Below are 16,599 nucleotides of genomic sequence, written 5' to 3' on the forward strand. Positions count from 1 at the left end.
CAGTACAAGGCCGTTGGCCTATAAGGCTCAAATAAATTGAAGGACAAAAGGGCTCACCGCGAAGCGCTTTGGTCGCCCCTAGCTCCTCTCTCTAACCTCTAGTTTTTAAATAGTTTAAGCAAAAAAGGTTACGAAATGCTTGTTCGTCCAGGTATATTAGGTGAAATCCAAATAAAAACCACTCAGTTCTAGTTTTCGATATGAAATTTTTGTATCATCGTTCGAGTAGATTCTGTCGCTTAGAGGCAATTTTTAGAGAAAATCGACTTTAATTAGCTTATTTCACTAAAAAAAATTTAAAACTTCGTTTCAACTTCTCGTACAAACACATGAGCTAGAAATTCCCACGTTTTCTTTTTTGCTCAAAAATAGCTTTATTCATCAATGTTATTTCCATCAAGGACAACCATCATTCCAGCACCGCTTTAACACTTCAATACCACTTTTGTAGAACGATTTATCTTTTGCCTCAAAATAAGCCTTAACTTCAGTGAGCGAATTTCTAGGAGAAAATTTTTACCGAAATTTCTTACCGGCGAGCATTTCTTTTAGGTGTGCAAACAGCCATTAGTCGCTGGGAGCCAGGAGATGTGGGAGAAACTCGAAATTGAATTCATGCAGTTTTGCTATTGTTTAGATTGATTTGTGACACAGTGCGTTGTCTTGATGAACTGGAATGATGAGCAAACGCGGCGCCCACTTTTAACACAGCTTTCTCATAGTCAAATGCTCAAGCAATATAAAGCTGAAATGTTTTTTTGATATCTTTATGATGTCAGCTAACTCAGCCAACTTCACTTTTCGAACATTCAAAACGATTTTGTGGACTTTTTTAAGTTTTCTGGTGTTACTGCCTCATTTGGACGCCATTGCTTCACTTGAACGATAGTTTTTCCCGTCAAGAAGCAGTGTAAAATTAAAACACGAAATTCTTTCTGATCCATTTTTTGAAAAGAACGAAAGTAGTGACACTTTTAGCACAATAACTCACGAACTAGTGAATCAAACAGCTTTCTTTGTAAGTGTAGTACTAACTAAAAAAGAAGCGAATGCATTAAAACTTTTCAGCCAATATAAAAGGAAGAAAAAATGACAGAAAATTAAATTTAAATCCATTTTTAAACATCTTTCAAGAAAATTTAAATCTGCCCACAAAAAAAGTTTTATAGAAGCTGGCATTTTTTCACCCTTACGCAAACATTTTAATTTCTTCCGATTGCTACTTCGGTGTTAATCATAACTTAAAGGTAACCGCTTTGTAAAAGGCTGTATAATTTCATACCGCCATTGCATTTCCAAAGAGCCAAAGAAAATCAGTGTTTATTAAATTTATTTAATGGTTTCAAAAACTCTGAAATGTCTATAAAATTGTAGTGTAGATAATAAAATAACAGATTTTAAATGCTTGAAATTATCTTTGATATAACTAAATTGTTTCTTTCTCTAAACTTGACTGAAGGAAAGAGTCAGAACTAAATTTTATAGCAAGCGGTTCCATCCATTCCAAAAATATTGCAGTATAATTTTTCCATTCAAATCTAACTCAGCGACATACAGCAATAAAGACCATAGCCAGGTTCAACCAATACACTTATAATATACGGTTTTTTTTGCCGCTGAAATGGTTAGTGAAGTAGGTTGCAGTTGTCGAAACCATGGTAGTTCTGAACCAGTAATTTATTTCACCAGTTGATATTCTCCCTGCAGGGTATGTAGCTGTGTAAAAGCAAGCATATGCAAAAGTTCATGCACTCACAACCATATTTGTATGCAACTTATTAAAGCTATTCAAGTGGCGAATGTTGTGTTGGTTCAAACACACACCAAAGGCTTTCAACGCACAGTAAATTATTTTGTTGACAACATCAATAGAAAAAGCTTTTCCCTCGCTTCATAAACATTCATTCAAAATTTTGTGAATGAGACTAACTTTATTTGAAAAATGTAAAAACGTATATGTAATATAATGTATGTATTAATGCATATATATGTATATGTAGTCAACGTTTATTGAAGAATTTCACGTCAAAGCAAAAGTCAGTGACAATATTTTAATGAACTCTTTCACTTTAAATTGCAGATTAATTGCAGATAATTTACGAACTTAGCTGGAAATGTTTAAGAACAGGAGTTCAAATAAAAAATAAGTTTATATTAAGGTAAGATTTTTACATCAAATGTATACTACAGTGTGGCATAAAATTAATGAACTCGTCGGAAATTTATAATTCAATTAATTTCACACTTGTCAGCCTGGCAGCTGTGATATATAAGCAGACAGTGGAGCCCGTAAAGGTCAAAATAAAGATTTTTCTTACTCAAAATTATTTAGTTAAAAGCAAAAATTAATAACTGCCAGAGAGGGTAATGCGCTCATAAAAATAAAGAAATAGCAACTTTTAACTCGAAAAGTTAATGGTATCCCACTATGAAACTCTCAAGGATTACTGAACTTAGTCAGCTATTAATAAAAATGTAAGACAAAAATTTTTAGTGGGTGCTTGTCACAGACGGCCAAAATAAATATTTGCCAAAAAATTTTGACGAAATTTTTTTAACTTTAGCAGATTAAATTACAAAAAAAAAAAACAACAACTATAAATAAATAAATATTAAATGTTAAAAGCTAGGATTTTCTCAACAAAATTTTTTTAAAAAAGTAATTTAATAATAAAAAATATAAAAAAAAATCCGTGTAGCGTAGTACACAAAACAGAAGTGAAACTTTCAAGGCAGACAAAGAAAGAGGGAGAGACCCGAGAGAGAATGAGAGAAAGAGAGAGAGAGAGAAAGAATATATATCTAAATAAATTCACAACATTTGCAGAGAATACAAATAGACAAAATTTACAAAAAACGGAGAAGGGTCGACTGGTGTACGTAAACGCCGTACACAAACCGTGGCAACAACGCTCTAAACTCTAAACTCTGAGCGTTTATCACCCCCACAAACGCAGCGATTCCAGGATCGCATCAACGGCACAAATTACCGCTAGACAATACCAATAAATCCGACGACAGAATGGATAGCTCTTTATAGAACGCACAAACACTAGCAAGGAAACGAATATAATAGCCAAGAAGTAGGCACCAAAAAAAAAAACAAAAAAAAACCCAAAAAATTGGGACCAAAAAACGACCCTAACAGTAGGCACCAAGGAAATATAACGCCAAAAAGTAGGCACCAAAAATATATTTTCTACAAGTTGGCACCAACAAACAAGCGCCAAAAAGTAGGCAGTGTTATTTCTCACCATAAATTAGCAACCACAAGGAAAAACTCAGGAAAAATAGCCTAAAGTGTATCTAAGATATTTATAAGGTATGGCTCTCTCTCCTTTTCCTCTACGTTATAACTTTTTTCTCTCTCGCAGAACGAAAATGCCCAAAACGTTGCATTACCTTGAAATTTAATCTCCATTCTCGCTTGTCCAAAGACGCCTAAGAAGTTGCACTTCAAATATATATTATATAAGTAGATTTTATACTATAAAAGCACAAAAAAAATACTTAGAAGTTTTAAAAACGACAAAGCCGAGCGAGTAAGCGACCCCTCCAGCAGGTCAGGTGTTAAATGTATTCAGTGGAGCGTTGCTATTTACGAGTATTCGGGATCTGGCCCACGAAGCTGCTTAGTCTTTATTTGCTGTACCATTATAAAGCTCATGCAGCAGAAAGATCTATAAATCTTCCACAGAGCCATTATTTCGCACACTCCAAGGGCCGTCGTATCGGTTGATGTTAATGTGCGAAGTTCTGTCCTATGCACTTGAACGGGATCAGTTATTCTTATCTAATATAAGATACAGTAGAAACCTTTAGCTATCATTTCTAAGTAACTGATTTTGAAATTATTTTCTCTTGCGTTTCAAAAATCCATTGGTTTCTGTCGAATTCTGAGCTTTGTAATTAATCACATTGGTTCTCAAACTTTCCATTCATGTCGCATGAGCAACTTATTTGTGTATATCTAAAATTATATTTGTATGTAAGGCTATATGCGTTTGTACATACAAAAGCTCATTAATTTACTTCAAGCGGAAATGATTAATGCCTTACGCTCGTAATCGAGCAAAGTTTCGATCTTTGCTGTTCAACTCAACGTAAAGTATGCACCACAAGAATTAGTCACTTCAGCCAGGATGGGAACAAATGAAAGAAAATGGTTGCTGAATTTTTAAAGAATAATAGGTCGCACCACAACCACTCGGAAGAGAAATGCATCTTACCATCGATTAATTATTGTTGCAGAAATCCGTTCACGTTCTTTTTTTCCATCAATCGAAAGAACAACTTTCAGCTTGCGAATTATTTAAATTCTATCCATCAAAAGGATTTTAGCCGTAGCAGCAGCTCGAATACTGAGCACATTAATATCGCAATAAAAGCGGAAGCGAAAAAGGAAGCATTTAACTTACGGCATTAAGTGTAAGGACGCACACATCCAACCATTTTTGCGTTAAGCTTTTAATGTGCAGTTTGTACAAAAGCAACAAGTCATCTAGGGGGTGAGAGACAATGCGCACGGCAACTCGGCAATCAGTGAAATGTGCAGTAAAATCGAAATGAAAGTTAAATAAAAGAACAAAAAGAAAAGCAAAGACAAAAAATTATAGGAAAAGAAAATAATTTAATTGCCGCTTCGTATTTGGTTGTCCGTTTGTGCTGCATGAAACCCTTGCTGTGGTGTTGGCTACTGCAGACACATACAGCACCGCAAGATTTTCGCTGTTTCACTTTGCTTGTCACTTTTCTGAATAATATTTGCGCTTTTCGTAATGATAACAACCCCGTTAACACAAAATTAAATTATTACGCGGCTTTGAATGCGTTCAGACAGTAATTTTTTTTTTTTAATTTTTTTTTTATGCGTGTGAAAGGAATGAGGTAAGAGCAAATCACGCATGCAATAAAATAGAGAAGTAACTGAAAATTTATTTTTTTTTAGATTCTATCATAAATTAAAATTGACGAAATAAATACATTTTTCGTTAACAGCCCAATAAATGTATTGGTTTAGTTTTTCAAGGCACGAATAATTAAAAATTATTTTCCCAGCATTGAACACCTTTTAAGCACATACTGCAGTAAAATAGAACATTTTATAAGAATGCAAGATATTTCTTAAACAAAACTATAATATTTAGAAAACTAAAACTAAATTTTTTTTTTTTTGAAATAGGTTGCTAGCTATATTTATACAAAAAAAGGCAAATCAGTGTCAAGTGATGATTCTTTTATACATTGCCGAGAATTTTTCTAAACATTTATTCAGTCTAAGGCTTGGACATAATAAAAATAAACTGAAAATTTTTGAAAACATTTTATAATTTTAAGACTTATTCAATGTTGACAGTTTTGGTATAGAGTTTCTCCATGAGGAGCAAATTAAAGGTGATATAAGATGTTCAATTTTCTTTACTTAATAAATTCGCGATGTTTTCTGAAAATAATTACATTTTATTTCAGAGCAAATTTTAAAAGAAAAAGGACTCAAAAGCGTAGCAATAAAAACTTTTGCTGAAAAATTAGCAGCATATAATTTATTCTCATTGAGACGAATTCGCACAAGTATGGGATATACAGAATATATCAATATGTCTGTACGAATACAATTGATGACATTGTATACCATTTTACGTAAATAACTCATTATTTCAGCAAAATGAGTTTCGAATAAAGAGATAATATCAAATTTCGTTTCAAAATTGGTAAAACGTTTACCAGAATATTTGAATTGATGGAAAAAAGTGTACGTCAATGATGATCTATCTCGTGCCAGAGTTTATGAGTGGTTTACACATTTCAGAGATGGTTGTGAGAACATAACAATAAACAGCTCGTATGCTAAAATAAGTACTCACCGAAAAATCCTTCAAAATTGTTTGTATATTTATCAAAAATGGACCGTAATCATATGTATCGCATTGTAACTGATCATTTGGTCTTACGAAATGTCTGTGCACTTTTCATTCAGCACAAGTTAACTGAGGACAAAAAAATCCTCAGATTTCAACATTCGAAATGCCTCATTAAAAAGGCGAGAAAACACGAGAACTTCCTTTACAACATTGTAACTGGTGATGAAGGTGGTATTTCCAACATGAATCTGAAACTAAGCGTCAAAATGCCGAATGGAAGGCCCCAGATGAGCCGTCACCCAAAAAATCGCGTTTGGAAAGTCAAAAATCAAGTCGATGCTCATTTATTTTTAATGATTTCAAGGGAATTGTCCACAAGGAGTTTATGCTAACGCGCCAACCCGTCAATGCAATTTTCTACCTTGACATTTTGAGTTCGCCCTGAATACCGCGAAGGAGCAAGCTTTCGCTTATTACATGATAATGCACCATCTCATTGATCCACTTTTATACACTAATTTTTTGACTGAAAATCGCATTTTAACCATCAATCACTCACCGTATTCGCCTAATGTGGCTCCCTGTGACTTCTACTTATTCAGAAAATTGCATTTGGCCATGAAAGGAAAACGTTTTGCGTCCGTAGAGGCCATCCAAAAGACTTGTACCGACATCCTGAAGAACATTCCGGTCAATGACCTGAAACACTCTTTCGAAGAGCGTTTAGATCGCGCAAAACCGTGTATCGAGGCCAAAGGGGACTATTTTGAATGAATAAACTCGAAGTTATCATAACAAAGCTCCTGTATTATTTACTATTTTAGGTCAGTATTATTTATTTTGGACTTCACCTGTTATATTTTTATTCGGCAAACAGCGACATTAAAAAGTTAGCGGGACTTATTGCCCATTATTAGAAGGAAGTTGTTTGCATCATAACATTGGTATACAAATATGTAGTAATACCAGTTAATCTTCGAAGAAGTAACATTTCGTATTGAGGACACTGTAAATGTGCTTTTTCTCTGTTCATAGCCTGATGTGACAAATCAACGGAAATAGTTTAGTTAAAAATATAAATAATTGAGTACCATTCATAGAATAACCTACAATTATTTTAAGGTTTACTCGAACTTTTTCAATTTTTTTGCTATCTTATCATGAAGGGGACAAACGTATGCTTCTTTTTTCGTCACTTCCAAATTACATCAATGGATGAAGAGCATCCGGAATCAGTGGTCAAACTTTACATAACTTTTTATTATTAACTCATGAAGTTTTTTAAAGTGATTCTTTTTAATATTCTTTTTAAAAACTTCCTTGAAAAAAAAATTAGTTTTTGCTGCGACCACAGCTTTGATTAAGCATTACTCATTTGAGCCCCCCATCCGCAAAAAAAACAAAAATAATTTTTAGAAAAATTTACGTTAATGTCCAAATTACTTGGATTACTTAGTACGTGATTACTCAAAAATAAAACTTTTTAAATACCTCTGTACAATCCTAAGCGTACGATACATATATATACCTATAGTATAATATACTTAGTAGTAATATACTATAAAATTATAATCCTTTTTTTTAATTTTTAGTTTTATTTAATATTAAAATATTAAAAATGTGTTTTTAAATTTTCATTCGAAATGGTCAACAAGTCCTCGAACGAGTAGATCGTTCAGCTATTGCAGCATGCACGGTTTCCATGGATTTTGACGTCGCTGCTCGTATGCCATTTTGCTTCGTAATGCCATTTTCTCCAATTGTGACCACGAACTGATTCAAATTCAGATCTGGACTTCCAGAAGCCAGCCACCACTGCTGGGTGGTTTTTGCCATATGGACTAAAACGGAATCTTACTGAAAGATCCAACGCTCTCTATTGAAGAAAATACTATTCAACTGCTACACTTTTGCTCCGGTCTTAAACCCGTTTTTCGTTGAAGAGAGATAAGAGATATAACACCTTTACAAGACGCTCCCCACTGGATGGTGGCCACGCTGAACACTTGGATCAACATTTTTTTCGTCTCTAGAAGTTCTAGCATAGATTTGGCCGATTTGCTTATTAAAAACTTCTTCAACAGTGAACATTTTCTTATCTGTGAAAATAATATTTTTATGGCCGTTGGCTGCGTGCCACCGAAGAGCCATCTGTCGAGCCTAATTTTCTTAAAGCGCATTATGAAAAGATGACCAGTTGAGCGACAGAAGGCTTTCATGTGGAGATAACTAATTAGTCTTAACTTGCATTTGGTCGATAAATTCATTTCCCTGGGCACGACTTTCTGCAAACTTTCTCGAACTGCTTTTATGACTGCATTGGTTCGATTCACACGACGACGACCACTTCTTTTTCTGTCCGTCACTTCAGACGTTTGGGAAAAACCATTGGTCGTGCGGTAAGCCAACATTCTCGAAATATTAAGTTTTTTTTCAGCAATTCGTAAATCTCACTTGCACTTTGATGGGTTCACTACCATACATCCGTCCAATTTTTCAGAAATATTTGAGGAGTTCAAAGCCTCAAAATGATAAAAATGGATTACTTTCTCAAAATAATTAATAAATGTTTATGAATTGTTTCATTAAAGTTATTTTTTCAAATAAAACGCATAGTTCTGTATTGCTTCAATTCATTCATAGAACATTCAGTTAATTTTGAAAATGGTCTAAGTTGATTCCGACTTCAAAAACAACATTTTCATATGAAATTCACATACAATTTCGTAATCATAATTAATTTCGGTTGATCAAGACTAATAAAATTCTAAATAAAAAGGTCGCATAATGTAAACATTTTTTTAATTTATTTAAATTTAATTCATTCAATATCTCGAAACAAGAAAGATATGAATTAACCACTAACATAATTATGGGCACATATAATTATCGGTAAAAACAGTTTTAAATATAACTCATTGAGAAAACTCTAAGAATGCCGCTTTCCTTGAATTTGATTTGATCCGCGTAAAGATGGAGATATTTTAAAGATTTGCAGATATAAGATATGCAAAATCTTATCTATGTCTCACAATAAGTCCCCAACCTTAAAAGATTTTCAAAACTTATCTTAAAAGTTATTCAGAATATTTTATATTGTTTTGAATTGTTATATAAGGACCAATTGGAGGATCACACTTGTTAATAAAATTTCAACTTGAGAAAAATATAGTTTCAAACTTATTCGCAAAATTTGATTCTTCAATAGGCCGAAAATTGTTTTCACCATATACATATATAAGTACATGGATATATACTCTTTCTCTTAAGAACACTATATCTCTCAACTGGCCTTACTGTTGAAAATCACCATTTGAGTTTTGAGAGGTACTCCACAGTTTTCAACTTTACTCCAAGTAAACCTTAAAGCTTAAGGTTTATTGGGTTATGATGTGGAATAAATGGTATATATCATACATTTCCTCTGAAAATATGGCTTTCACTTATTTGATGACGTGGTTGATATTTTATTTTACTATCACTTTAAACATTTTGTTAATTACTTTCGCACACTCGAAAAAACGTGACGATGTGCTTCTCGTCAACCACTTCACCCAATGTCAAATGTAGTTGTATAATGCAGGTGAGGAGGCTTGGATAGGAGGATGTGGCGTAATGAGGAAGTTTGGAGATTATTTAGAGGATATTCCCCTTTTCAATTTCTAAAAAATTCATAAAATTTTAATCTCAAAAAAATATGCGTTAAATCTATTTCTAAATACTTTTTATGGGCTTTAAAGTAGGAAAGAAATGGAATAAATTATTTGGATAGTACAGGAGGAAAAGTGTACTGCAATTTATAACAGTGGTACGATATCACGTTGACCAGCGCGAATTCACTTTCACGCTTATTTCTTATATTCTTTGATATACAGTCTGTATCAGAAGGAAAGAACCGGTTTTTTCTTGTAACTTCAGATACGACGCCAGTGCTAACTCGGGTTAGTGTCGTTCGAAACTTTGCCGTAAACGCAACCAAACAAAAATGAGTGAGAAGTGCACGAAGCGTTTTGAGGTGGTATTTTTATGCACGCATTCGAAAGGGCCGAAATTATCTTAAGTGATTAAAAAATTAAAAAAGCTTGTTGTGTTGTGGAATCAGCGGTATAGGATGTAAAAAAATGTTTATAGCTTTTCCGGGCGCGGCTTGAAGCGAGTGATGACAAAAAACTAGGATAAAGTGATCGTCCAACTTTTTAAGCGGGAACCCTTCTTTGCGACTCCGCCAAGCACGCACAATTCTTGTTAAAAAGGGAATAGGTGTGAGTATCAACACCATCGAAGAGTAATAAACAATTTTTTAACATAAATAAAAAAGAAAATGGCGGAGATTCACACCCAATTACTTATTGAAAAAAGTGCTTTTTTTCGCTATTTTTTCTTCAAAGAAGGGGTCAAATAACATTAAAAAATTAATTCTTTTTGTATTTTGTTAGTTAATTAGTTGCGCATTTTAATTATTTTTATATAGATTAACGATAACTTTCGTCGTTTTTTTAATCTTACACGCCATTTTCAAAAACATGGTTTTGAGAAAACGTGTTTCAAAATTTTCAAAAGGTAGACAGTATAGTCACACGAGGGACGGTACACAGGCCTGTAACTCCGAAATCACTTGGAGTTCCGCTATAAAATTTTAAGCGAACATTCTCCTATAATATATCTATCGATTGCAGTAAAAAAAATCGATTTTTTGAAGGCGACTGATAAGAGGCCCCCCTTAATAACAATTGAACTGAAAAATAGAGTCCGAGTAATACTTATTTTATTATTATTTCATTTGAAGAATTTCACAGTTTATAGTTAAATAAAATAAATTAGTAAAATTAATTTGCCTGTTAAAAATCCATTAAAATGAAATGCAATGGAGGAAAATGTTTCAAAAAATGAGATTACCTTAAAAATAATGAAGCGCCAACAGACTATGTACAGTGCCCCTGAAACCTTCAATTGGTATAACTTACATAATGAATACTTAGAGGTAAATCTGTTGTCAGACAAGAATGATAGAATACAATATTGTGCCTACGTCTCACTATTGCAATTGTGTGAGAGAAATGTGAACAAGAATGCAAGGGGAAGCATAAACTACTCAAACTACACACACACACGCACAAGTGTGATATCACACACACAGTGATTTTTCTAAGCTCACTGAGCGCAGAATAGCGGTATGAGTTGGATGCCACCTTTGTATTCTCTACATTATGGTCATCAGACAAAAAATATATAAGTAAATGAGGATGTACACGTCGTATACGTAACATTCGTGTGTAAACAAAAACTTAATCGCTTTTGAATGGTTCCCCCTCTTGTATTTTTTTGCTTTTTTACAGAATATTTTAACAAATGAGTTCCCCAACTTGTTGTTTTTATTCCAAGCCCAGTTACTTGGCAGCTTATCTCGAATGACTTGATGATTAAGTGGATGGTCATTAAACTGCCGCAACAGCTGTTGCCTTATGGCCTTACACTTGTCAATGTTGAATCGTAATGCGCTCGTAATCATATTAATTGAAAGGAGTGATTATTACTTAATGCAGATGTTACTCATTTTGAGGTAAATACATATTTTGTGCCATATTATACATAGATTAGAAAGTTTATAAGGCAGTGAAATAAAATTATATGGATAAAATAGCATTAATATTATCATCATAATCATAAATGCTATATTCTTAGAACTAGTCTTAAAAAATATTGCAAATTAGCCTCTTGTACAAAGTGTAGAATTAATTAGCCGAAATTGCGCTTAAAACTGAGATTTATTAAATACAGTTTTTAAGATTTATATAAAGAAGGTATATGTAAATAATTTTATTGTTGTAAAAATTAAAGAAGGGATTTGTTATCTATTAAGTAAGGGGTATTTTTGTTGAGCCCCAAATAAGAGAATAGATTAATAACACAGCTTTCGAAAACGCTTTATTAGATATAGAAAAAAGGACTAGAAATTATTTACAGAAAATTTTTTACAAAGCAAGAAAGCTGATAAATGATTGAAATTTTTCGACTTATGATGGACTCCTATCACGTTTATATATATTATATATATATTATAAGTTGTGCAAAATGTGAACTTTATAGAAAGGTTTCTCTAAACCTTGGCTTTTGATTGTGCTGTTCGCGGTTGTCCTTGCTGTCGTTATACATTATTGGATGTCCAGGATCGAGGGAAAAGTGTATGTAAGCATGAGAAGTTTCTTATTGCTTTTCAATTGAAAGCGGCAGGCAACTTAGCTAAAATAATCTCTGGATTACACCCTTTTTGGATGTTTGGCATAGCTTCTTCTCCTATTTGTGGAGTGCGTCTTGATGTTGTTCCACAAATGGAGGGACCTACAGTTTCAAGCCGACTCCGAACGGCAGAAATCTTTTATGAGGGGCTTTTTCATAGCCGAAATACACTCGGAGGCTTGCCATTGCCAGACGAGGGACCACCGCTATTAGCAAAATCTTTTTGTATTATTTGTTGAGGCGCGCTGCGCACTCCCGATTGGTTGTCACGCATCAACCCATTCCGCTGTGGCGACCGCCATTAGTACTAATTGATCCATAGAATTAGCATAACATTTTTACAGTTTTACAAAACTGTTCAGGGGATTGCCTCTAGCTCAAAATATATTTCTCAGTTTAATTTTTAGCTGATGTGTTATGGTAATTTCAACTACAGTCGCCCTGCTGGTTGCAAAAGAAAGAGAAAGAACGTTAAAAAACGGAAGATATACTTGACCTTTGAGTGTCAATCTTTGTGATTCTTTATGTAAAGCCGCCACAGATTATATTGCTCATACAAATAAAAATCTTATATCGAGTTATATTTCTTTAATAAAAAATAAAAATTGTTTCGCGTATAATTTTTTCGCTCTGAAATGGTGGTTACTCTTTGAGTCGTTTTTGCTTGATCAGAAATAATCATTATTTTATGAGTTTTATTTTTTTTAACCAGAAATAATGATTATTTTTCGAGTTTTTTTTTTGTTCGATCATTTCTTGAGCGATTTTTTTTTTTTGTCTCAGAAATAAAAATTAATTTTTGAGTTTTACTTTTTTTCGGCATATTGAAAAACTCAAAATAGTACGTCTCGCCTTAATTCTCCCTAACTCACCCAGTTGAGGTGAGGTGAGTTGCAGTGAATTCTATTTAGTTTAGATTAGGCGTGGCGCGGCCTTTTGAGTTTTTCGATGTGCCAAAAAATATTCATAAAAAATATATAAAAAAATGTATTTTCAAAACTCTTCTACGATATTAGGAAGCTTTTGAACTTTTTGATTGAAGATTTAAAAATCATGATTATTTCGGTCCCTGCTTATAAATATTCGAAACAATTTTGGATGATTTCAGACATGGTTTTTGCCATTATATCTCAGAATTTTACATAAAAGGAAAACTGTAAGTTTCAAAGTGGCATAAAATGAAAAAAATTACTGATACAAACATTTGATATGATACTTGTCTTCTGATTTTCCAAGGCGCTAAAATTTCTAGAATATTTTCTATTTTGTTCCTGTGTGTTGAGTAATTTTCGTAGTATTTATAACTTTCAAAATATAGGCCAAGTAATACAACCTAATTGTCTGAGAGTCATTAAAGGTTTTTCAGTTTAAAGTGTTTTCTGTTTATATTGTAAACCAATTTGCTTAAAAAAATCCTCAAATAATATGGAAATACCACCAGTTCAACTGATCCGAGCTATTAAAATTATCCCAAAATTTAATTTCTCGAATTTTTCTAACAAATTCCAACCCAAATTTAAAGGCTCGTTTGGCACCGATGGAATATTATATAAAAATATCTTAGCTTCAGATCTTATACCTAACATCTGAACACATTTTTAAATTTCGTTACTTAATTTTGAATTCCATAAAAATCTAGTCATTAGCAGTTTTCCGTTATCACTCGTACTATGAGTAGGATCCTCCGCATAGCTTTATCTTTCCCAATATTTTTCTCCCACATACTTCATTTCCCTCTTTTTTATCATAATTTAACTTGAACAAAACAGTTGTCCCAGCAGTCTTTTTATTTTATGAGCTGACACCTGTTTCCTGTCATAACCGAAACCATAGCTGTCACTGTGTTCACACCATACCTACCACATCCCACACAAAATGTTTGTAAATGTGACAATATATACATGCCCACAGATAAACAAGTTGACACCGCAATAACGAACAGTAAAATTCTACAAGTAATGGCATAAAAGATGATGAAGGTTATACGTGTATAAAAGTTAAGAAATACCCTGCAGGGAAAGCGTATGGGGATGCAAACAATTTTTTATAAAAAAAAAGTCGCATTGCTCATAATAAAGCAATTAGCAACATCTATCTTCGGAGCATTTTTATAGTAAAGTCGAGAGTAAAAGCCAAATCAATATTTTTCACTTTTCGTACATAAACCCAAGCCCCAGCAAATTGCTGATTCGAATTGGGTTGGCAGGTGATGTGAGAACTCTCTAATATTCAACAGCATATCTGGAATCAAGAACCATCCAATAAATATCCCTGAAAATATATCTTTTGCAGGGCATCTAATTTTTTTTTGTAGTCGGTCACAATTTTGGTCCTAGTAATTTGTAATAATGAAGTGTAAAAAGTCTAGTAAGTCAATTTTCCATAAAAGTATTATTGTCAATATATTATAGCAGAATTTTACGAGGAATATTTCTGTGGAACATTTTGGCCCCCTAGCTTGTATTTTTATGGGTAAACTTGACACTTATTTACAAAAAGGTCCAGAGCCCTTTTAAGTAAGATATTTGTTGACTAAAGGGTTCTACAAAAATATTTGACAGAAAATTTAGAGGGAGGTTTATATGTTGTATGAGGCATGTACAGATGCGCTTTAACTAATTGTTAACCCTGTGTGAGATACATTACAAAATAAACTTCAAAAAAATTTTATATAATTTTTGTTTTTTAAGCGCTTAAGAATTTAAAACGAAATATTGCTGGAATAATTTTTTAACATAAATTTGATAGATAATTTCAGGCATTTATTTTATGATGATATGATGATTTATGATGATTATAATGATACCTCCCATATGTCCGCCACGCCTATAAGCTGCATGGTCCATTCGATCAGTACAATTTTTTACTATTTTTTCCAATAAATCTGAATAATAAATCTGAATGAGCCCAATCAGCAAAAATGGTACGCAAATAATGGTCATTTGGCACTTTCCTTAGGAAAGATTTTCCACATAGTCGAAAGACCAGTTGAAAACGACAACAAATCGATATTTCGGTGTCTTTTTTACCACTTTGCTCTACGAACAGATGTATTTTTTTCAATGTAAACTTCCACAATTTTGACGTTAAACGTAAGCAAGTAAGTCTTTTGTAGCCTCCATATAAATTTTCCAGCAAATATTTTTTATAGAGCACTTAAATATTTAAATTTTCTATCTTAAAGTAATTTTTAAGCTTTTCCGAAAAATCTTTTACATATACAAGTTAAAGACCTCCCAAAGTTTGCAGAGTCTGTCTGGAAGTGAACGGCTGCAAAAGACACCTGTTCTTAGAAGCGGCCTCAAGCTGTTGAGTATCTGGTCTTTCTTAGGCTTGTAATTTATGAATATACATTAGGTTTTTCGAGCTAGTGAAATAAAAACCTGCATTTAAACCAGCAAGGAGTACAGCTTCCAAGTGGTACCCACAGAAATGTGAAGAATCCACCTGTTACGGCAGCATGCACGTCAGATTTGGAGTAAAGAATTTGTGTGTATAGGATAATTTTCTACAACTTAAAGAACTGGCCGTTCTCTGAATTTCCATTCCGAATAACTTATACCGTTCCATGTTATCAGTTTCATCAGCAGGGAGGCATGCGTGGAGGCAGTGCATCACGTTACTCCGGTTAGTTTGGTTGATATATTAATCTAATTTGATAACGGAGCTATATATTCCCATGTTCAGTTAAAGAAGACCTAAAATAAGAAGATCTGAAATTATGTTCGAAAAATAATTGCCCCATGAGCATCAAACAAGTGCGTGGGAACTCGTTGCTCATACACCGGGGCTGTTCAGAAATATGCGTACTAAGTCAAGAGCTCTAATTTGAATGCTCTAACATTTGCTGCTGAAATTTAATTCAAGAATTTTAGCATAATTTTTTTCACATTAAGTACAACAATAAATTATCAAGTACCACTCACCCTACGGCCAATGATTACCAGTTCAGCAGCATTCAACAAAAGATTTACGAGAAATATTTTTATTTTAAATTATCAAGAAATATAAAAGTACAACAAAAATTGCTCAAATTATTTTTATTTACCCTACTCCATCTGATTTTTAATCATTGATATTCTGCATTTGAGCCATAGTGGGTAATTTCTCATCGATTGCCTGAGAGAAAGGACTGCGTATGGCTTTAAGCGCACAAGCAATTTAAATAAATTTAATTTATGCACTTTGGCCTTTAACTTCATGCCCATTAAAACGTTTCCGACAATGAAACACCCAGCCATTCCACTTATATAAAATGATTCAGAATTTATTTACTTTTTTAAGCTACTCCATAAAACTTTGGCCGTAGTTTTTAGCCAACCGACTTCGCAATGCTTTTATTATTTACACACTGAATAAATAATTTGTTTTTCAAACCATTGTGTTGGCGACTTTACGGCTACGTACACATTTAACGGCAAAGAGGTGAGTAAAAAATTTCTGTGGCCAATTTTATTGTTGGGAAATCAAAATTTATGACTATTAATGTTTTTTCTTTTGG

At 33.1% G+C, this 16,599-nt stretch overlaps 1 protein-coding gene across 3 annotated transcripts in view; it reads left to right on the plus strand.

Annotated features, from left to right (window-relative positions):
* Nucleotides 1–16,599, plus strand: part of LOC129253100 (uncharacterized) — a 146,105-nt gene that overhangs the window by 112,402 nt on the left and 17,104 nt on the right. For all 3 annotated transcript variants that reach the window (XM_054891346.1, XM_054891347.1, XM_054891348.1), the window contains one exon: nucleotides 2,081–2,159. The gene's annotated coding sequence lies outside the window, so the exon portion shown is untranslated. The remainder of the gene's footprint in view (nucleotides 1–2,080; nucleotides 2,160–16,599) is intronic.

Source organism: Anastrepha obliqua, chromosome 1 (genome assembly GCF_027943255.1).
Source record: "Anastrepha obliqua isolate idAnaObli1 chromosome 1, idAnaObli1_1.0, whole genome shotgun sequence".
Classification (NCBI taxonomy): Eukaryota; Metazoa; Arthropoda; class Insecta; order Diptera; family Tephritidae; genus Anastrepha; species Anastrepha obliqua.